The 23,617-nt window shown below is 35.7% G+C and overlaps 1 protein-coding gene across 1 annotated transcript in view; it reads left to right on the forward strand.

The window, feature by feature from the left end:
• The window catches only part of LOC126759046 (small G protein signaling modulator 2), a 48,761-nt gene that overhangs the window by 16,920 nt on the left and 8,224 nt on the right, over positions 1 to 23,617 (forward strand). The window lies entirely within an intron of this gene.

The following is a 23,617-nucleotide window of genomic DNA, read 5'->3' on the forward strand; positions in this document are numbered from 1 at the left end:
TCACACTCGCGAAGTTTTCGAGAAAAAATATTTCAAAGTTTTATAGGGCTACAACGAGTCACGAACGAATATGAGATCTTTTCAAGCCAATCGCATAAATTATTTCTGTTTAGATTATTCAAATACGAAAAATGGGTCATAGAGCTTATACTCATACACAAGGATACGAACGCACTTATAATAGGTATTTGTCTTCAATAACAAATATTTTCTTGTTTACGCATCGTAGATTTGGGTAATAGAGCACAGCGCACTTACTATTGAATAGCTAATGAAGCGTGCAGTAATTGGGGATAATATTGAATGGAGATATTTGCTAAAGAGAAGAATGCAGCTGCTTCGTTTTGTAGTTGAACAAAGAAATATTAAACAAAGAATATGAGTTTTTTAATGAAGAAATAAATGTTATAAACCTTTTGTGTACGTTGATTGAAAGATTATTTTTTTATATTGTCTCAAAGAAATTTTTTTGTAACTGTTTAGAAAGAGTTTAATGGGTAGATAATTTAATGAATTTTTCTATTCATTTTTTTATTTTATTACCTGTAATGCTTTCATCAGTTAATTCAAAAGTCGAAATAGGGAGAAAAATAAGCATTTTAATTTAAAAATTAAATTTAATTTCGTACATAAGAAGTTAAGTTTATACCAAGTTATGTGAAAGAAAATTTTGATTTGTATAAAAAAGAAATCAAAAATTCCAAATAATGGATATTTGAATTTACCTAAATTTTGAGGTTATGGGAAAAACCTATAAATACAAAATTTGTAGATCTTTTCATTACCTACAACTTTGGCATTTTTTTCCAATGGACTTGTAGTTTTGCCGGAAATTGATTTGAACCGATTTTAACACTTAAAATTCAACCACGCCCTCTCCTTCCTCTTTTCGACTTGATATCACCTTTAATTTTTGTTATTTGAAATGGCAAAGCCATTGTGTGGTCGTAATGAAGTTCGGAACGTTGTTTTTCAGCCATTCTTGGTTCACTCGCGCTTTGTGAGACGGTGCTGAGTCTTTTTGAAACGTCCATGGTTTGCGACCGAAATGTTTGTTTGCCCACGGCTTCAAAGCAGCCTCCAGAACACTTTCCCGATAATATGTCGCATTTACTTTGACGCCAGGCTCGATGAAAACAATTGGAGAGCGCCCATCTGCGGTGACAGCGGCCCAAACCATTATTTGTGGCGGGTGCTGCCTCTTGGTGGCCAACTGATGACTTAGATTATCGTATGAACGCTCGGTCAAGTAAACCTATCGTTTTGAGAGTTTACGAATTGCTCAATTGGAAAAATTTTTTCGTCAGAAAACATAATGGTCGAAATTTGACCGCTTTCGGCCGAGCGAAGCAATTGCTTCGCTCTCTCAAGTCTTACTTGTTGCTGCTTCGGTGTGAGATCATGGGCCTTTTGGAACTTGTAAGGCTATGCGTCGGATGCTGCGGTCGGATACTTTCAGTTCTTTAGCCATTTGATTGGCACTTCGTCGTGGCTTTCGCTCAAGTCGCTTCTTCACTTTCCGGACCATCTCACGTGACGTTGCAGTCTTTTGATGGCCACCTCCATGGCGTTTTGCGATGTTACCGGTATCATTGTAACGAGTGATGGTGCGATAAACAAAAACTTTATTCACATTAAGGTGTTTGAGCTCACGAACAATTGCTGGCTATGATTTTCCAGCTAAATATAAAGCAATCACACTATTACGTTTGAATTCCATCGCTGATCACTTTTTTTTGCGTTCACTTTTGGCAAAACGCTTTTGTACACTTGTGAACAATACTCCGAACTGTCATTCAGCAAATTTATAAACAGCTGATTCCAGTGCGACAGCTGCGCGAACGGTCTGAAGTTGATCGAGTGCCGGACCCTGCAAAATACATTTATTTGTTTTTCTATATGTATGTATAGACTTATGTTAGCAGATGTGCCTATCGATTTAGCTGTCAATTTGAATAAAAGGTATATACCCTTTTTTGTAACTGCCTGTCAGCTCGACATATGTACATATATACTTGTAGTTTGACTGAACCAATTTTACAGTATTCTTCAACAAAATGTGCCCAGTTGATTGCTTGAAGTAGTATAATTGATCAAAATTTGTTTCAACAAAAAAAAAAAATAAATAAATACATGTAATTGTTAGTTTGATAATAATAATTTTCATCGAATCAAAAATAACGCACTCGCATATGTTATAACTAAGCTGGAATCACTGTAGAAGGCTATTAATATTGTAAAACAGAATATGGAAATACAGACATTGACATAATATCACTCACTTCCGTTTGCTTGAATAAAATAAACGCATGTAAAACACCAAATGGAAAGTGCACATGGATGTAGATTTTGACAATGGCTCTATCAAAGGCCTTTAATACCATCTCGGAGGTAAAATTTAATGTCTCTCTCTAATTTTCACAATCCAATCAGATCCGTAACTGAAAGTGCTAAATTTGAAGCGACGCGGCGTGATAGATAACCTCAAATCGATGCTGTATTCAGCTCCATCTGTGATATGTTCGATTGATACATTATTCGCGGTATATTCTCCAAGTTTTCTAACATAGAAAAATTAGTAACTGCAAAAATAAGAAAACAATGGGAAACGCAACGATACTCATAATAGCCGTGCATAAATTTCAATTTATAATTACAGCTGTGTGATATTCTATCTCTAACTCATTCACTCAGCGTGATTCTTCAGAGAGAATCGATCGATCTGGCAAACTCATCAATTATGATAGATTCGCTGCTTGTAACGCTCCGAAATCGAAGACAAAAAGCTGAGAAACATTTTCGATCCATTTATTCAGACATGAAAAAAAGAAAAAAAACAAGTAAGGAAGGGCTAAGTTCGGGTGTCACCGAACATTTTATACTCTCGCATGATAAAGTGATAATCGAGATTTCATTATACGTCATTTATATATTTTTCAAATACCGTATTTTTGTAAAGTTTTATTCCGCTATCATCATTAGTTCCTAATGTATACATATATTATACAGAAAAGGCATCAGATGGAATTCGAAATAGCGTTATATTGGAAGAAGGCGTGGTTGTGAACCGATTTCACCCATATTTCGTACGTGTCATCAGGGTGTTAAGAAAATATTATATACCGAATTTCATTGAAATCGGTTTAGTAGTTCCTGAGATATGGTTTTTGGTCCATAAGTGGTCGAGGCCACGCCCATTTTCAATTTTTAAAAAAAGCCTGGGTGCAGCTTTCTTCTGCCATTTTTTCCGTAAAATTTAGTGTTTCTGACGTTTTTTGTTAGTCGGTTAACGGACTTTTAGTGATTTTCAACATAATCTTTGTATGGGAGGTGGGCGTGGTTATTATCCGATTTCTTCCGTTTTTGAACTGTATATGGAAATGCCTGAAAAAAACGACTCTGTAGAGTTTGGTTGACAAAGCTATAGTAGTTTCCGAGATATGTACAAAAAACTTAGTAGGGGGCGGGGCCACGCCCACTTTTCCAAAAAAATTACGTCCAAATATGCCCTTCCCTAATGCGATCCTTTGTGCCAAATTTCACTTTAATATCTTTATTTATGGCTTAGTTATGACACTTTATAGGTTTTCGGTTTCCGCCATTTTGTGGGCGTGGCAGTTGGCCGATTTTGCCCATCTTCGAACTTAACCTTCTTATGGAGCCAAGAAATACGTGTACCAAGTTTCATCATGATATCTCAATTTTTACTCAAGTTACAGCTTGCACGGACGGACGGACAGACGGACGGACAGACGGACGGACAGACAGACATCCGGATTTCGACTCTACTCGTCACCCTGATCACTTTGGTATATATAACCCTATATCTGACTCTTTTAGTTTTAGGACTTACAAACAACCGTTATGTGAACAAAACTATAATACTCTCCTTAGCAACATTGTTGCGAGAGTATAAAAACAAGTAAGGAAGGGCTAAGTTCGGGTGTCACCGAACATTTTATATTCTCGCATGATAAAGTGATAATCGAGATTTCATTATACGTCATTTATATATTTTTCAAATACCGTATTTTTGTAAAGTTTTATTCCGCTATCATCATTGGTTCCTAATGTATATGTACATACATATATTATACAGAGAAGGCATCAGATGGAATTCGAAATAGCGTTATATTGGAAGAAGGCGTGGTTGTGAACCGATTTCACCCATATTTCGTACATGTCATCAGGGTGTTAAGAAAATATTATATACCGAATTTCATTGAAATCGGTCTAGTAGTTCCTGAGATATGGTTTTTGGTCCATAAGTGGTCGAGGCCACGCCCATTTTCAATTTTTAAAAAACGCCTGGGTGCAGCTTCCTTCTGCAATTTCTTCCGTAAAATTTTGTGTTTCTGACGTTTTTTGTTAGTCCGTTAACGCACTTTTAGTGATTTTCAACATAACCTTTGTATGGGAGGTGGGCGTGGTTATTATCCGATTTCTTCCGTTTTTGAACTGTATATGGAAATGCCTGAAAAAAACGACTCTGTAGAGTTTGGTTGACAAAGCTATAGTAGTTTCCGAGATATGTACAAAAAACTTAGTAGGGGGCGGGGCCACGCCCACTTTTCCAAAAAAATTACGTCCAAATATGCCCTTCCCTAATGCGATCCTTTGTGCCAAATTTCACTTTAATATCTTTATTTATGGCTTAGTTATGACACTTTATAGGTTTTCGGTTTCCGCCATTTTGTGGGCGTGGCAGTGGGCCGATTTTGCCCATCTTCGAACTTAACCTTCTTATGAAGCCAAGAAATACGTGTACCAAGTTCAATCATGATATCTCAATTTTTACTCAAGTTACAGCTTGCACGGACGGACGGACAGACGGACATCCGGACATCCGGATTTCAACTCTACTCGTCACCCTGATCACTTTGGTATATATAACCCTATATCTGACTCTTTTAGTTTTAGGACTTACAAACAACCGTTATGTGAACAAAACTATAATACTCTCCTTAGCAACTTTGTTGCGAGAGTATAAAAACAGAATTGAGAGTATTAATGAAGGATACCCTAGAGTGAGAAGAACTTTCTCGGAAAGCGTGTTAAACTCACGCATAGCACGCTTGAGAGGAGCATGTTTAGCAAAATTAGTATTTTCCTTTTTATAATCAAATGGGGAAATAGATCTGAGACAACGCTGAGGACTATTGAAGTTAATTTTCCCTAATAAATAGGGACAGTCAATATCAAAATTTTGGCATGAGAACTTGCAAAGAATAACATAGGGTCGCAGTGTACATTCCTCTGTTGCACACAATTGGCGAAGATTTAAGATGGATATCAACTGAGCTTGCGGCTCCAGAAAAAGTATGTGCTTTGAAAACTAAAGAAATGGTAAATCTTATTGCCTGAATTGATAGATACATAGATTCAAATGGCTTTTAGTTAATGACAACGTCGTACGACGTTTGAAGCTCAAAGATGAACTTGGTCACTGGCAGTGCCATTGGGGGCAGAAGCAAAAGTCAAAAGACACCAAGTTACCGACTATTGCATTGGAAACGTTGAAGAACTGCGACCTATACCCCAAATTTCATAGTTATCTTCGCATATTCTGCACACTTTCTGTCACGAATGCGAGCTCTGAACGCTCTTTTTCGACACTTCGCCGCATAAAAACGTGGCTGAAGACTAACATGCTTCAAGAGAGATTGATCGGCTTGGCGATGCTGCACAAGCATCATGACATTGATGTCACTGCAGAAGAAGTTCTCGACAGATTATCAAAACTTGGCCAACATTGTTTGGTTTTGTGAACATTTTCTATTCAATACACCAACTGACTACAGTATTATGTAATTATTATATTGAAATAAAGTATGTCCCCCACACGTCGACGATTTATAATGCGTTTTTTTTTCAATTTAGTAGGATTTGATATCAGAAGGTCGATTTGAAATTTTTCCACCATGATTTTAATATAATAATCTTCATAGTATTTCAAGTAGCTATCATTATTAACATTATCATTATAATAATCAAATACAAATTATTAAACCGGTTTACAAATGCCAAATGTAATATTTTTACACGTGATTTTCAGCAACAATTTTTTTGCATATACTATACACTGTATATCGAAATAGGTATTTGAAAATATTTTTCGTAAATTTGAGGTTGATAGGGCAAATAGCACAAGTATACACGGTTTTGGATCTGGGCAACCAAAAGTTGTTTCTATGACAATTGATGACACTGAATCCGAATCTTCATTTCGTTTTTTAAGATTGATTCTAGTTTTTGAAATAATCAAGAATTTAATTTTTTATGATTTTTGTCAAATAATATTAATTTTATTAACTTAAAAGTAACATATCGGAAATGAAGATTGGTGGAACTTTGCCGTTTGTATTGTTTAGTATCTGTTTCACGTATTAGAGTCCAACAGTAGTCGCTCATCATGCCTTCATCCCAAAATCCTTGGTATCTTCTTTCAATGTTGGCTAGATCTTGGTGTAGCCGCTCTCCTTGTTCGTCGCTCGTATCACCCAAGTTTTCGGGAAAAAAATCGAGATGGGAATGCAGAAAATGGATCTTTAGAGACATTCTAGCTCCAATCTTTCGATAATTTTGCAACATATCGCCAATAATTTCCTTAAAATTAGGGGATTTGTGATTACCAAGAAAGTGGTGAACGATATTTTGAAAAGATGCCCATGCGGCTGCTTCATCGGGCGATAAAAATTTTGTAAATTTTTTATCAGCCATTAATTTTCTAATATCAGGTCCGACAAATAATCCTTCTTTGATTTTTGCATATGACAATTTAGGAAACAACTTAACTAAGTACTGAAAAGGCGGAATTCAGCATATCAAATATAGTTAAGAATCGTTCTTATCTGCTCAGATCCAAAAGTTGACCTGAATTTGTAAACTTGTGTAGTTTTCGAGCGTATTGGTGAGAATTTTTTTAGAATCGGTGAAAAGAATTTCTCTCAAATGACTGAATCGATGAAAATGAAATATTCACACGGTCTTCTTAAATATATTTGATTATGATCAAAGGGATAAGAAGATTTTGTTTGGAATGTCGCCATTTCATGAAAGGACAAACCTTTTAATAGCCTTTCGATGATGAATTTTTGTGCTCATATATCGAATAATATTATTTTTTTTTGGTCTTTGGGTTTGAGATAAGTTTAAGCAGAACAAGAAAAAACGTTAACTTCGGATGCACCGAAGCTAATATACCCTTCACAGGTGCATTTCTTTTAGTAACTATGTGTTCAGTTTGTTTGACAGCTATATGCTATAGTAATCCGATCTGAACAATTTCTTCCGAGATTAGATTGTTGCCTTAGAAAATAATCTATACCAAATTTCGTGAATATATCTTGTCAAATGTGAAAGTTGTCCATACAAGAGCTTGATTCCGACCGTTCAGTTTGTATGGCAGCTATATGTTATAGTGGTCCGATATCGGCAGTTCCGACAAATGAGCAGCTTCTTGAAGAGAAAATGACGATTGCAAAATTTCAAAACGATATTTTAAAAACTGTGGAACTAGTTCGTATATATATGACAGACAGACAGACGGACGGACATGGTTAAATCGACTCAGCTCAACATACTGATCATTTATATATATATTTTATAGGATCTCCGACGCTTCCTTCTGGGTGTTACAAACTTGGTGACAAACTTAATATGCCCCGTTCAGGGTATAAAAATCGTCCTCATCGCCAGACACCTTTTTTTCGAAGGCCCTCATGGCGATCGGAATACAAAATTTTTCAAAATAAATCGCTGATTATTAAAGCACATTAAGTTATGTTACTACGCATTATTTTATTTATTTATTAAAAACATGTCTTCATAAAAAATTCACGAAAATACGCGTCTAATCGGACTTTTATATAATATTGATGTTATAAATTAAATGAACTGATTAAACCAAACAGCGAGTATTGCGCTTGTATATTCATATCGCTATCTTTATCTCATATATATTTATCTACATTAATTTTGTGGCTCTATTTAGTGGAAAAATGAATATTTTTTATTGTCACAACCATACGCAATTAGCAAAAGCTGGTTAAATGCCAAAATCACAGCGCTAATATCAGCAAATGCTGAATTGACAGCAAAGCAACGGTGCAAATTAGCTAGCACGAGCCCATTTGCAAAACCACAATCTTCAAACACACCCACACGTCTACACCTATTTAAGTGTGTGTATGTGTGCTTGTGTGTGTGCTGTTTATTGAACACTTGCGTGTGCTCCACAAAATGGCTATTTATGCGAAGTGATTTTGAGTGTATTGTTGTGTTTGTACTCACGAGCGCTCACCCCTTGCGAATTCACGCCAGCTCGTGTGTGTACGTGTGTGCGCTACGGGAATAAAAAACGCTTATTAATTCATTTGTAATTTTATTACAGTTATGTGCATGTCAATATTTATTCATTTTTGTATTTTCAATGTGTGTGTGTGTGTTTGGTCCGTTATGTACCCGCTGGCGGTTAAAGTAATGAAGAGGCGCTGCAAAATTGCAAATAAATAACGGTGAATTAATGCATAACAGCGTCACACACACACATAGAGACGCACACAAATGCACAATGTTGTTTGCTCGTTGGCTTGGAAGCACTTGGCGTAATTTACTTGGCCCAGTAACTCATTAACAGAAGTTCTGAAATTGAAATGCGCTCGCACAAACAAAATTTCAGCGCCACAATATTTGCTTTTAATTTCAAGCAAAAACAAAATTTATGTTGTATATGTAATGTATACATACAAGCATGTGCGTGTGTGGTAGGCGAATTTGCCAACTAAAACTTTGCTTGCACGCGTCTCACATATTTGCCAGGCCGTCAATTATGAGTTAGTCACTTGTGTTATGTCAAAAACGGGTGAATAAAATCAAGCTGCGTTGAGTCGCAGCTGAAATATTTATTAAATATTTTTTGTATTTTTTTAAAGGTTAGTATAGGGTAGTCGAAAAAGTCTTTTCGTATTTCTAATCAAACTTCAACGTTTTTTATATTTATCATGAATTTTAATGAACCAAATATGCACCATTTTGGTCGATCACTTTTTGCCATTTTTCCGCTAGAGACATTATTCCATGAGTGTACAACTTCTCTGGTTTCTCGGCGAAAAACTGCGACAAGTAATTTTCACAGGCTTCTGTTGAAGCCAACTTTACTACATTAAGCGAGTTCTGCATTGACCGAAACAAATGGTAGTCCGATGGTGCAAGGTCAGGGCTATATGGTGGATGCATCGAAACTTCCCGCCATGCTCTCCCAGTGTTTGCCGCGTCATCAAAAATGTGTGCCGTCTAGCGTTGTCCTGATGGAAGACGAAGCCTTTTCTGTTGATCAGTTTTGGCCAGTTTTTTGATTGCTTGCTTCAGTCTCATCAGTTGTTGACAGCAGAATGTAGAATCAACCGTTCGATCAGGCAGGAGCTGCTCGTAGTGGCTGATTCCTTTCTAATCTCACCAAACACTCAGCATAAGCTTTCGAGGTTTCAATTCTGGCTTTGCGACCATTTGTGGAGCTTCACCACATTTGAAACATAATCTTTTTGCATATTATTGTCGTATTTGATCCACTTTTCGTCTCCTGTTACCAGTTGCTTCAGAAATGGTTCACTTTCATTTCGTTTGAGCGAAGAATCGCAGTTGTTAATTCGGTGCATTAAAATTTTCACAGACAATTCATGTGGTACGCAAAGATCGAGCTTCTTTTTGTAGTCAGCCTTTTTTTAAATTGTTCAAACTCATTTGATGATGAATGTTAAGTTCCTTAACGAAGTCAAGGCTGCTTATGTGACGGTCCTGGTCAATCTTTTCCATAATTTCATCGATTTTTTCGACGATAGGTCGACCAGAGCGCAGTGCATCTTTCACATCGAATTTCCAGAACTGAAGCCGTGCGAATCATTGTTGCGGTACACGAACTGCTACAGCATCGTCTCCGTAAACTTCACAAATTTCATTGGTGGCTTGCGTGCCATTTTTCCATTTTTTATACAAATATTTCAAAATACAGCATATTTCTTCGTTATTTTCATTAATTTTTGAACAGCTGTAACTTTTTTTAACTTCCCCGAATTTAATTTTTTTTTGGTTAAATGAAGCTTAAATCTCATCTTTCCAACACTATATAGTATGACACAATGTGATTGGTAGCACTGGAGACATACGACTGCAACGACATCTATTGACAAAATACGAAAAGACTTTTTCGACTAAAAATATTTATTAAATATATGTGACCTGGTCTACGAAAAGGGAGCTAACGTGCGAAAACTAGTTTTCTGGGAAACAGCTGTTAAAATAAACAACTCGTTTCGTCATTTCTCGTAATCTTATTAACTATTTTTGACACCTAAGCCCCCTTCCGTAGACCAGGTCACATATTATTATTTCCGAAAGGTAAATATTAGGCAGTAAAAGTTTCTGTGCATAAATTGTCGCGATTTTATGCTTTGTTTGCGATTTTGCATAATTTTTAGCATTGAAAAAATGCTTTATCACCAAATGCAGTCCTTCGAAGCAAACAACAACATTTAGCATACATACCGACAGGCACATGCCGTTGCATTTTTAATTCGCCATGAAATTTGCATGTCGACAAATCTGCGACAGACAGACAAATGACCGCTAAGTCCACGCTTGTCGCGTCGCGGCCGCACATTTACCGGTTTGTGTGCGTCTAAATGCGCGAGTTCAATGCCACATCACGTGCGTCGCACCACGGCATGCAAATATAAGCCTATGGCAGCATTAATTCTGAAATATCCATAAAATAAACGCGCGGAGCAGTGCAACTTTATATACAGACATAAACTTTTTACTACTTTTTTACACTTTACATATATAAATTTACAGTACATAGCACCTGCACACTTAATTTGTGTTTATCACAAGTTTTAATGTGAATTTCAAACGGCTGATAAAGTCAGTTGCATAAAAAGGTGTTGCTTGCGCAGGTGTGCGTTTATGGCTGGTTGGCAATATGTATGCCAAGTCATATACATTTACGTACATTAGAGCGCATCGATTTTTTTAAATAAAATTTCGTTCGGAAAATGTTTTACGAATTATTCTGAACAACTTTGCCTAACAGACTATGGTATAAAACCGGTTTCGAGCGATTTTGAGTGATTTTTAAGGCGAAGTTTAAAATCTGAATAATCGATTGTATGGGTGATATGTAATAAAGTTGTCCGAACTGGCCGATCCAGGCAAAAGATCCATAGAATATCAAAATGCACTCATGTATTAAATTTTGTTTGGATATCTCAATAACTGACAAAAACTTTTCAGATCCCTATAAAGCTTCGTTTTAGATATCGCTCACTCGAAACCGGTTTTAAACCCTTAGTCTCTTAGGCAAAGTTGTTCAGAATGATCGTACTATACTTTATTTTTGTTTTTCACTTTTTTTTTTTTTTTTGTTTTTTGGCTCCGTGTAAATCGACCCGCTCTAATGTACATGCACATGAGGCAAGCCAAAAGAAAAAAAATAAAATTTGTATTCCAGCGCATGAGAAAGAGTTCAATGGCATTTTTATAGTCGCTGTATGCGTGTATGCTTTTAGCGGCATGCAATTGTTTGCGTGTTATATATATACATATATATATGTGCATATATGTATATGTTCTCTGCGAAATTTTCATTTCAGCCGTAACTCTTCGTTGTGATTTTTTTTGAAGAATGTTTATTTTAATGTGACTTTCGTTTTGTGACATACATATATTTGTTAGTTTTCGACTGATCTCAAATATTAAAGCAGTTTTTCGGTTTATTTATTTTATTCTCTATAAAATTTGATGTGAAGAGTATAGAAGAGAATCCACGTTTCTTATGCACAGTACGTTTTGAGCTTACTAGAATTATTTTTTTTTTTAATTCTTTAAACTCTATATATCTGAAACTGAGTTGGTTGCTAATAATACTAGTACAAGCTTCTTCGCGACCATTTTTGCGTCCAATTAATTGGTTTTTCGCTTATTTGCTATATTTATAAATACACAATTTTCTTTTAATTTTTCTGATTTAAATTAATATATTTTTATTACTTGAAAGCTTCATCTAGTTTTAAATATATCCACTTATTCCTTTGCAATAAATGGACTACACTGCGTATGAGTAATTTTTCATCTGCAGAAACGAAGCACGCACATATGTAGCGCATAGGTTTAGTGTGTGAGTCATTGTTGGAAAAGCAATATTATAATCGTTTGCTATTAGTTAATGTCTCTCGGTAAAAAATTCTACATTTTGGTTTTTAGATCCGTCAAGTAAATTTTTCCCAAACACAAAAAGAAGTCTGTTTTCATTGAGAAATTCATTTAAATATAATGCAAATATTTAAGCTAAAGTTTACAGATACTGATTACAGCCACGCTATATAACACAATTTCAAATTCCATTTGATTTGGAAGTTCTGCATGAAGCGAAGATTTGGTAATCAACGGAATACAGTGCGTATAAGTAACTTTTACATACACCATTGAAAATATCAAATCAGTGGGTTTTATTGCGTGACCACCGTTTGGAAAACCGGATTATAGAATTATGCTCATATTGGAGGTTCATCAACAACTTTCGACTTTAGAAGATATAAAAATAAAAAAACTTAAATATTAAAAAAATGCTTTAAGCGTCCACTTTTTCACAGATAAGAAAATAAACCCAAAATAAATAATAATTTGTGAGAAACTCACTAAAATATTAATATAATTTGTAAGCTGAACTTCATTATTAATATATTTTTATACCTATATATGCAGAAGAGAAATTCTGGTAATATATGAGCTACAGTGCGTATACGTGATTTTTATACTCTTGCAACCTGTTGCTAAAAAATATAATAGTTTGGCACGGTACACAAATCAAGAAGCAATTAATGTACAACTTTGCACGAATAATGCCTTAAAGGGTTACATGGGTTTACTCGGGTGAAAAACCGTCATTTTTTAACAATGATTTTCTTATATAAAAAATTAAATATTTTATTAGAATTTTTATAGTTACAAACATATACAATTAACAAAGAAATTCTGCAATTTTTGGGAAAAAAATACAAATATTTTAAGCTCAGCCATTGCGACGCCATTTCCGGTGACCCCTCGGAAAAAAAATGCGCCCGGGTTGGCGGGATAACTCCTTAGAGTATCATCTAAAGTGAAAAAATACGTGTTTTAGTTAAAACCTTAACTTACTTAGAACTTGGACGAAGGAAAAAAAACTGAAAGTTGGATTTTTGGCAATTAAAAAAAAAAAAATTTTTTCATGAAAAATTTTTTTTTCAAAAAATAATCGAAAAAAAAATTTCAGTCAAAACGTGTAAGATTTCATGAAATCGGTAGAGTAGTTCTCGAAGAAAAACAAAAACAGGTGTTTAAAGGACGGTGCACCTAGCCTAACTAGCTTCGAGCGCACAATTTAAGACAATAAAAAAATTTGTTTGTTTGAAACCCGTAAAGCCATTAAAGTATACTTCCTCACGAATAAATACTGTTCAAGCCCCTAGATACTGAATATGTGGTCCACAGTGAACTTTTTGCCGAAAATATCGGTCAATGTTTAGGATATATAATTGAAATTTGGAGATAATCTTTTCCTGATAGTAGTATGTTCATGTGGTGCAAATGGGTTGAATCGGGTTAATACTTCCCTGAGCTCCCACTCAACTAATATATAGATTTTCGAACTTCCGGGTGACTTTATACCGCAAATATCGGCGAATATCTGAGCTATCTCAATGAAAATAGAAGATCACGTTTTTCTTATAACGGCGCATATTTGTGCTTGGAATGAATAAAATCAGGTGAAAACTCGTTCTGAACCCCATATAACTAACAAGGCTTATGTACCTGAATGTACTTGCCTGGCTTTAATCCTTGCCAAACTTAAAATTTATAATTCAAAGGCCCAGTGAATTCTTTCAATGATTGTTAGGAAACGCAGAAACTTTTCTTCAGTTTTCTTTCGACATTCCATAAAAACAGACAAAAAATTAAACAATTAATGAAGAAAAACTATTTTTTAATGTTTCGTATAAAATTAGAGATGATAATTATTGAACGTGTCGCATTCACTCGCGTTCCTTCAATGATCAATATGGATCACGATACAAATATAACAATAAATATTTAACGCTGAAATTATAAACAACAGGTGTTGAAGTTTGGTATTTGCGATGACCACTACATTAAAGTCATAAAATATTTTACCAAAAGATTGTAAAATTGCTTTTTTTTAAAGATAAGGAAACTACAATTGAGCGAATTTAAGTAATAATAGGTTGTCAAAAAAGTCTTGCGGTATTTTCGCTAGTTGGCGCTGAAAACGCGTAGTTCTAGTTTTATTCGTCGCATCGGGTCATGCTATACCTTTTTGGAAAGCTCATTTCACGCGCTAACACGTGTTTGATTGATTGTCGTTTCTTTTAAGTCGTTCGTGAGTTATAGCGTCGCAAACATGGAGCAAAATAAAGAGAAAATACGGCATATTTTACAGTACTACTACGATAAAGGCAAAAATGCATCTCAAGCCGCCAATAAAATTTGTGCAGTTTATGGACCCGATACAGTTTCCATTTCAACCGCACAATGATAGTTTCAACGTTTTCGTTCTGGTGTAGAGGTGGTCGAAGATGCGCCACGCTCCGGAAGGCCTGTCGTCGAAATTGCGATAAAATCGCTGAATTGGTAGAAAGAGACCTGCATAGTGGCAGCCGTAGCATCGGTCAAGAGCTGGGCATGAGCCATCAAAAATTCATTTCAATTTCAATAAAAAAAAAATTAATAAAAATACCGCAAGACTTTTTTGACAACCCATCATATCAAAAAGTTTAAGATAATTATGTTATTATATTGAGCTATTTACTAAAGCGACGCCTAGGCAATAGTGGCACTACTGATTTTTATTATTATTTTGTATTTGATAATTTGAGAAAGAGTTTGTTGTAATTTTCGGGTGATCGTAACTGATTACTTGAAAAATCAAGACTTGATATTATTTTTTTAGCGGTCAACGGCATATTTTTTAGCTACAAAAACCTTAGGCGAATGAATAATGTTTTCAGCTTTAGAAAACTGATTTCTTATATAAGGATATTTTGGCATACTAAAAGGCAAAAAAACCGTAAAACCACATTAAAGCTTAAAGCACCGTTAAGAAGGGCTGACTTTGCTTAACAGAAAACTTTAGCAGTGCATGTATGCTATCCCACACACATATTCAAGCGATATCCGTAGACGTAACCGCATTGACACCCACTCTACTAATCACTCAACCATCGAGCGGAAAAAGCGAAAAAATCGAAAAGTTTTGCGTAAAGTGAAACGGTAAAACGATAGATAAAGCCAAAGTGTATGGCAGTAAATGCAAGACTCGGTGACTTTTTAGTTTTTTTTTTTTAACACTTTCATTTCCATTTTCACTTTTTTCCTTTTAATAACTTGCAAAGTCAGTGCTTTACGAATGTTAGCATATATGTGTATGTGTAGTTGGTGGCAGCACCATAGAGTGTCGAGTAAAAAATGAAACAGCATTGATTTTCCGGTCCTTCTGTGCAACCGGCGGAAATACAGTGGATACAACCCACGCCCTTAACCGAGTTACTAAAGTGTCCTTTTACTTCACAAATAGCCGCAGGTAAAAGCCAGCTGAAACCAAAAAAAAAAAAGCCAAGTGGGCAACACTGATAGTGACAAGATTAGATTAGTTCAGAAAGTGACTGCAACAGAGTTTAGAATAGATTCGAACAATGGCAGCAGCGATAAAGGAAATTATGAAAATGATACTGCCGCAGTGAGACAAATCTGAAAAGTTTCTGCAAACTTGCAAAATGCGGCAAAATCAGATTACAATAAGCCTTGGATTGCACTTTCAAATTTACTTGTACTCATTTGTATTTGCCTCGGAGGCGTGTTGTCCGTGTGCCAGCTAAAGGAGTGCTATAATCAGCAGCATAACGAAAATAATCGAATTATTTTTAGTCGGCATGCCGTGGCAGCTCGATTTGACTGCATGGCCGCCCGCTTGCACACATGCCTCCGCCGACTGTTCAGCTCGCTTCGCTTATAGCGCTTTTTGTGTGTTTTTATTCGTCGATGCTTCGCTTTGATCTTATTTTTAGCGTTCCTTTGCTACATAAAAGCTGGCTTTTAGTAAAACCATTTTGGGCAAGAATTTTTACAACTTCTAATGCCGTTAAACGCAGCAAAAATACTTTAAAAGCGAAGAAAATAAATTAAATTCTGAATCGAGTGGACGGCTTGACCTTTGTGAGCTGAATGTTTGCATTAAATTGTTTGCATATTACTTCACAAAAAGTTTTGAATGTGCAAAGTTATGGAAATCAAAATGCTTGCTTGGCAAATTGCTGGTATTTAAGTGGCATATTTGTTACACTGAACATTTTTGAGGTTAGAAAACACTTGATTTTGCTATTCAGTGGAAATATTTTTGTACTAAACTAATATAATGGGATGTTCTAAAGGCTGATGAGTTTGTTAGTTGTGGAATTTCCGGTAGATCCTCTGTTTGGAGAAACATTTCGGCAAGTTAAATGCAGAATCAGCTCAGAAATTTTTTTTTTAATAAACTGATAATGATTTAACTCGAAAAAATGTTAGATAAAACAAGACAAACGTAAAACTCCGAATATTGCTCCGAATCTATACGTAGACACATACACAATATTTCTGAATTTTTTTCAAAAAGAGCACACCAATCCCATATTCATGGATAGCATTATAACTGTCGACGAGACATGGATCTATGAGTTTGGCATTCAAAAAAGTTACAAATCATCGGAATAGAGAGAAAAAAAACAGTCGAAACTAAAAAATCAAGGTGATGCTCATTATTTTTCTCGAAATTCGTGGTTTGGTGCATCATGAATTTGTTCCGGAAGGGCAAACCCTCAGTATGGAGTTCTATTTGACCGATTAGAGGCGTTTGCGTGCAAACATCGGACGAAAACGGTGGGAATTGTAGAAGAAAAATTCATGGATTTTACACGACGATAATGCACCATCGTATCGAGCAACGATTGCGACCGAATTTAAAGCCAAAAAATATCAACTGTCAATACGCTGAAGAAGCTGATCATCATCAAAAAAGTGTTTTGAGGACTGGAAAAATCGTTGGCATAAGTGTATTACCACCGGTGGAGATTACTTTGTAGGCAACAAAATAAATATTGATAAATAATAAAATATTTTACCTTTTTTTTCCAATCACTTTTTTGTCACAATGTATTCTATCGTGCATATAAAAGTAGTGACCTAAATTCAAAGTTTATTAAACACCACAAATAAGGCAATAAACAGTTGTTCGTTCATATAAATCTTAAACTCGAGTTTGTATAGTGTAATGACTAATAACGTAATTAATTCCATATGTCAAACATTTAATATTAACCGCATTAATCTTAGCATGGCTGCATTTTTTAATAATTAATTCAAATAATTGCTTTAATAAATTAATTACTTTGAAAAAGAAATTAAGTTGAAATTATTTTGGCAGTAATTCCATTTGAAATGTGCACTTAATTTACACAATTAACCTCTCTGCAGCACCAGAACACTTCATTCAACCACTAACATTTGCTTTATTTTCCAACGCACAAAACGTAAATGTAATAGCAACTGTACATATATTTGTGTATAATTGAACTACTCAACACCCACCTCTAGACATTTGTGCATTTCACATGCAACACTGCTAGTCAAACAAATTAGAAACACAAGCGCTGTGGAGGCGTTGATTACCACGCAGTAATTGAATATAGTAGCACTATGCAGAAGCGTCGAAGCTGCAACTGCAATGCTAATAATTGCATTACATTCATTTGTAATTTTCTATTTTTAAATATTTCAGCGTCTGTGTGTGTTTGTATGCGCATAACAGTAGTCCACCTACGAGTTTGAATACTCCTCTGTTGCTACTCGGTTTCTATTTTTATAGCTTTGCATAACTCTAATTAGTACTGAAAATATTTCAAAAATTTAGAGTAAATATTTTTTTGTTGTTGTAGTATTTTTAAATTTAAATTTGTTGTGGCATTTTTAAATTTTGTTAAGGTTTGAATATAAGGACATATCCTAAACTTTCATAGGTATGAATGGAGAAGGCCTACGAAAACAAGAAAAAACGTTAACTTCGGCTGCACCGAAGCTAATATACCCTTCACAGGTGTATTTATTTTAGTAACTATGTGTTCAGTTTGTATGGAAGCTATATGCTATGGTTAACCGATCTGATCATTTCTTCGGAGATTACATTGTTGCCTTAAAAAATAATCTATACCAAATTTCGTGAATATATCTTGTCAAATGTGAAAGTTTTCCATACAAGAACTTGATTCCGATCATTCAGTTTGTATGGCAGCTATATGCTATAGTTAACCAATCTGAACAATTTCTCAGGAAATTACAGTCTTGCCTAAGAAAATAACCTGTGCCAAGTTTTGTGAAAATACATTGTCAAATGTGAAAGTTTTCCATACAAGAACTTGATTCCGATCATCCAGTTTGTATGACAGCTATATGCTATAGTAATCCGATCTGAACAATTTCTTCCAAGAGTAGAGTGCTGCCTTAGCAAAATAATCTATACCAAATTTCGTGAATATATCTTGTCAAATGTGAAAGTTGTCCATACAAGAACTTGATTCCGATCATTCAGTTTATATGACAGCTATATGCTATAGTAATCCGATCTGAACAATTTCTTCGGATATTACATTGTTGCCTAAGAAAATAATCTGTGCCAAGTTTTGTGAAAATACACTGTCAAATGTGAAAGTTTTCCATACAAGAACTTGATTCCGATCATTCAGTTTGTATGGCAGCTATATGCTATAGTTAACCAATCTGAACAATTTCTCCGGAAATTACAGTCTTGCCTAAGAAAATAACCTGTGCCAAGTTTTGTGAAAATACATTGTCAAATGTGAAAGTTTTCCTTACAAGAACTTGATTCCGATCATCTAGTTTGTATGGCAGCTATATGCTATAGTAATCCGATCTGAACAATTTCTTCCGAGATTAGATTGTTGCCTTAGAAAATAATCTATACCAAATTTCGTGAATATATCTTGTCAAATGTAAAAGTTTTCCATACAAGAACTTGATTCCGATCATTCAGTTTGTATGGCAGCTATATGCTATAGTTAACCAATCTGAACAATTTCTCAGGAAATTACAGTCTTGCCTAAGAAAATAGCCCTGTGCCAAGTTTTGTGAAAATACATTGTTAAATGTGAAAGTTTTCCTTACAAGAACTTGATTCCGATCATTCAGTTTGTATGGCAGCTATATGCTATGGTTAACCGATCTGATCAATTTCTTCGGAGATTACATTGTTGCTTAAGAAAATTATTTACTCCAAATTTCGTGAATATATCTTGTCAAATGTGAAAGTTTTCCTTACAAGAACTTGATTCCGATCATTCAGTTTGTATGGCAGCTATATGCTATAGTTAACCAATCTGAACAATTTCTCCGGAAATTACAGTCTTACCTAAGAAAATAGCCCGTGCCAAGTTTTGTGAAAATACATTGTTAAATGTGAAAGTTTTCCATACAAGAACTTGATTCCGATCATCCAGTTTGTATGACAGCTATATGCTATAGTAATCCGATCTGAACAATTTCTTCCGAGAGTAGAGTGTTGCCTTAGCAAAATAATCTATACCAAATTTCGTGAATATATCTTGTCAAATGTGAAAGTTGTCCATACAAGAACTTGATTCCGATCATTCAGTTTATATGACAGCTATATGCTATAGTTAACCGATATAATCAATTTCTTCGGAGACTACATTGTTGCTTAGAAAATAATCTGTGCCAAATTTCGTGAATATATCTTGTCAAATGTGAAAGTTTTCCATACAAGAACTTGATTCCGATCATTCAGTTTGTATGGCAGCCACTGCTATAGTTAACCGATCTGAACAATTTCTTCGGAAATTACATTTTTGCCTTAAAAAATCATCTGTTATAAATTTTGTGAAAATACATTGTCAAAAGTGAAAGTTTTCCATACAAGAACTAAATCCCGATCATTCAGTTTGTATGGCAGCTATATGCTATAGTAATCCGATCTGAACAATTTCTTCCGAGATTACATTGTTGCCTTAGAAAATAATCTGTACCAAATTTCGTGAATATATCTTGACAAATGTGAAAGTTTTCCATATAAGAACTTGATTCCGATCATTCAGTTTGTATGGCAGCTATATGCTATAGTTAACCAATCTGAACAATTTCTCAGGAAATTACAGTCTTGCCTAAGAAAATAACCTGTGCCAAGTTTTGTAAAAATACATTGACAAATGTGAAAGTTTTCCATATAAGAACTTGATTCCGATCATTCAGTTTGTATGGCAGCTATATGCTATAGTTAACCAATCTGAACAATTTCTCCGGAAATTACAGTCTTGCCTAAGAAAATAACCTGTGCCAAGTTTTGTGAAAATACATTGTCAAATGTGAAAGTTTTCCATACAAGAACTTGATTCCGATCATTCAGTTTGTATGGCAGCTATATGCTATAGTTAACCAATCTGAACAATTTCTCCGGAAATTACAGTCTTGCCTAAGAAAATAACCTGTGCCAAGTTTTGTGAAAATACATTGACAAATGTGAAAGTTTTCCATATAAGAACTTGATTCCGATCATTCAGTTTGTATGGCAGCTATATGCTATAGTTAACCAATCTGAACAATTTCTCCGGAAATTACAGTCTTACCTAAGAAAATAACCTGTGCCAAGTTTTGTGAATATATCTTGCCAAATGTGAAAGTTGTCCATACAAGAACTTGATTCCGATCGTTCAGCTTGTATGGCAGCTATATGTTATAGTGGTCCGATATCGGCAATTCCGACAAATGAGCATCTTCTTGAAGAGAAAATGATGTTTGCAAAATTTCAAAACGATGTCTGAAAAGCTGAGGGACCAGTTCGTATATATACAAACAGACGGACAGACAGACAGACGGACCTGGCTAAATTGACGCAGCTCAACATACTGATCATTTATATATGTATATACTTTATAGGGTCTCCGACGCTTCCTTTTGGGTGTTACAAACTTCGTGACAAATTTAATATGCCCCGTTCATGGTATAAAAAAGAAAAATCAGTCGCGCCATCTATCGGACTAATAACTTAGGAACATTCGTTAGAGTACCACTTAGCGTATCTACGGTTAATTTTGTCTCAGATTATTTCAGGGTTCCTTCTACAATAATTCCCAGAACTTCTGAAAAATTCGAAGAAAAACCTCTGCTCTTAAACAGCTATTCTAACACTGGAGCAGCATTAAGATCTTCACGTTATTAGGACATTCTGATATGTCGAGAAAATCATATAATACAACTCACTGCTTTTTATTTCTGCTAAAGATACTTGTACATAAAGTAATAATAGCATTATAAAACATTTATGTAAATCGAACACCTGCATGCCGGGCTAAGTAATAGAATTACAATAACTACAAGCTCATTGCATGATTTTTCCGCTACTTTGCATACCTTTAAAGATGATGCCACAACAAATTGTCGCCGGTGGCCACATGTTTTTGTTTTTTTTTTTGCTGGCACTGCACCCGCATTAAACCCAGTGCACGTAGGTACTATTTACATAACCCACCCAGTGTGTTGGCGCCAGCGTTCGTCATTGTCCTCATTCGATTGACTGGCGGATTCACCTCATAATCGTCAATGTCGCATCAACAAAACGCCGACGAAGGACATTGTGCCATATTTGTGTTGGCGTCGCCGAGGGCACGCAAATGGGCGGCAGACGTGGGTCTCCGAACACCAGCCGCGTGATAATGTTCCAGCGCAGTGCAGGGTTGGCGGTTGGGGAGTAGGTGCTTTGGATGCTTGTATGGAATCACTGCCGTTGCAAATGTGCACAGGGTCGTTGTCCAACTTACTTGATGTGATTGAGTGACTCAATGTTTGTTTTTATTTGTTGGACTGTTGTTTGTTGTGTACAGTGGGATCTCCCATATGTAGAAGCCGGCACCGATGAGACTTGCCATTGTGTAGAGAGCAGTCGAGTCGGTATATGTATGTTTAATGAAAGGCAAATATGTTTGTTGCTTAAAGTTGGGATTGTCCAAAGAAGAAATATTTTCTAGGTATATGTACAGCTAAATTGTTCGGTTTTGGGATTAGCGAGAGCTTATTAGTTTATAACTATATAAAGAGTACCTTGGAGCTTCATCTGCTTGAGTACCTTGAAACAGTTTTCGAAGTGAATCTCAATGTTAATGATATTTGAGATGGAGGATGATGATTGAGGACGAATGCAAGCCGAAGAGTTTTAATATTGATGCGCGTCGTTAGCAGTCAAAGTGGAATTGTTCCTGACGCCACGAATATAAACCTGTTTACATAACCCAACCAAACCTTGTACACGGAAAGCTGAAATTAATTACTCGGGATCCCCATGGTTGTTACGTAATAGGCTGCACAAAGCGTGCCACAGCATGAAATATTCTCCCTCTCTTTTGTTTAATCGGAAGGTTGTGCTCAATAACACGTCGACTTCGCATGAAAGTCGAATTTTTATCTTCAAAATCTCATAGTAGAGTTGAAAGGTAAGAGTCATGAAATCGGATGTTAGATCGTTGATTGAGACAAGATATCCGTACCCGAAAGATACTGTGCAACGAGAACGGACTTGTCAACCGAATCGCTTAGGTGACAGTCGGGTATTCGTCTTCTTCTTTTTCTTTATCCACCTGGTCTTTTCAATGGAGTGGAGGCCATCTTCTTCCTCTGCTTCCCCCGGCGGGTACTCCGACTCTCAGAGCTCGAGTGTTTTCATCTATTCGGACGAGTCTCTTAATACTCTGAAATATATCAATGGCGTCGTTTATTTCGTACAACTGCGGTATTCGCCGTTGCCGTGGAAAGGACCACAAATCTTCGGCAGAAGATTTCTTTCGAAAACTCGTAACGTCGACTCATCAGTTGTTGTCATCGTCCAAGCTTCTGCATCATATAGCAGGACGGGAATGATGCGTGACTTGTAGAGTTTGGTTTTTGTTCGACAAGAGAAGACTTTATTTCTCAATTTCCTACTTAGTCCGAAGAAGCACATATTGGCAAGAGTCATTTGCGTTGAATTTCGAGACTGACGTTGATGATGATGTTAATACTGGTTCAAAGAAAAAAAAAGTTATCTACTACTTCGAAGTTATGACTGTCAACAGTGACATGGGAGCCAAGTCGCGAGTGCGACAACTGTTTGTTTAATGACAGGAGATATTTCATCTTGCCCTCGTTTGCTAGAGTTGGGTCTTCCGAAACGTAACAAAACCGGATTAATAGCTGAAAAAGTAATCTCTTGCGCAAGTCTCCGGTCTAAAAAATTTAATATCTATTTACGAGGTGTGTTCCAAAGTAAACAGGACTTTAAAAAAACAGAACAAATGGTTTTTTCGGAAAAATCAATTTATTTTTTAAAAAGACTCCTTCTGCTTCAATACAGCTTTTTGCACGGTCCAAAAGCATGTCGAACGAGTGTCTTAGCTAGTTGGCAAGCCTTTTGAATGGCCTCTATGTCTGCATAATGTCCTGTTTACTTTGGAAATCACCTTATATACATAGCTCA

The sequence above is a fragment of the Bactrocera neohumeralis genome, chromosome 5 (genome assembly GCF_024586455.1).
Source record: "Bactrocera neohumeralis isolate Rockhampton chromosome 5, APGP_CSIRO_Bneo_wtdbg2-racon-allhic-juicebox.fasta_v2, whole genome shotgun sequence".
Classification (NCBI taxonomy): Eukaryota; Metazoa; Arthropoda; class Insecta; order Diptera; family Tephritidae; genus Bactrocera; species Bactrocera neohumeralis.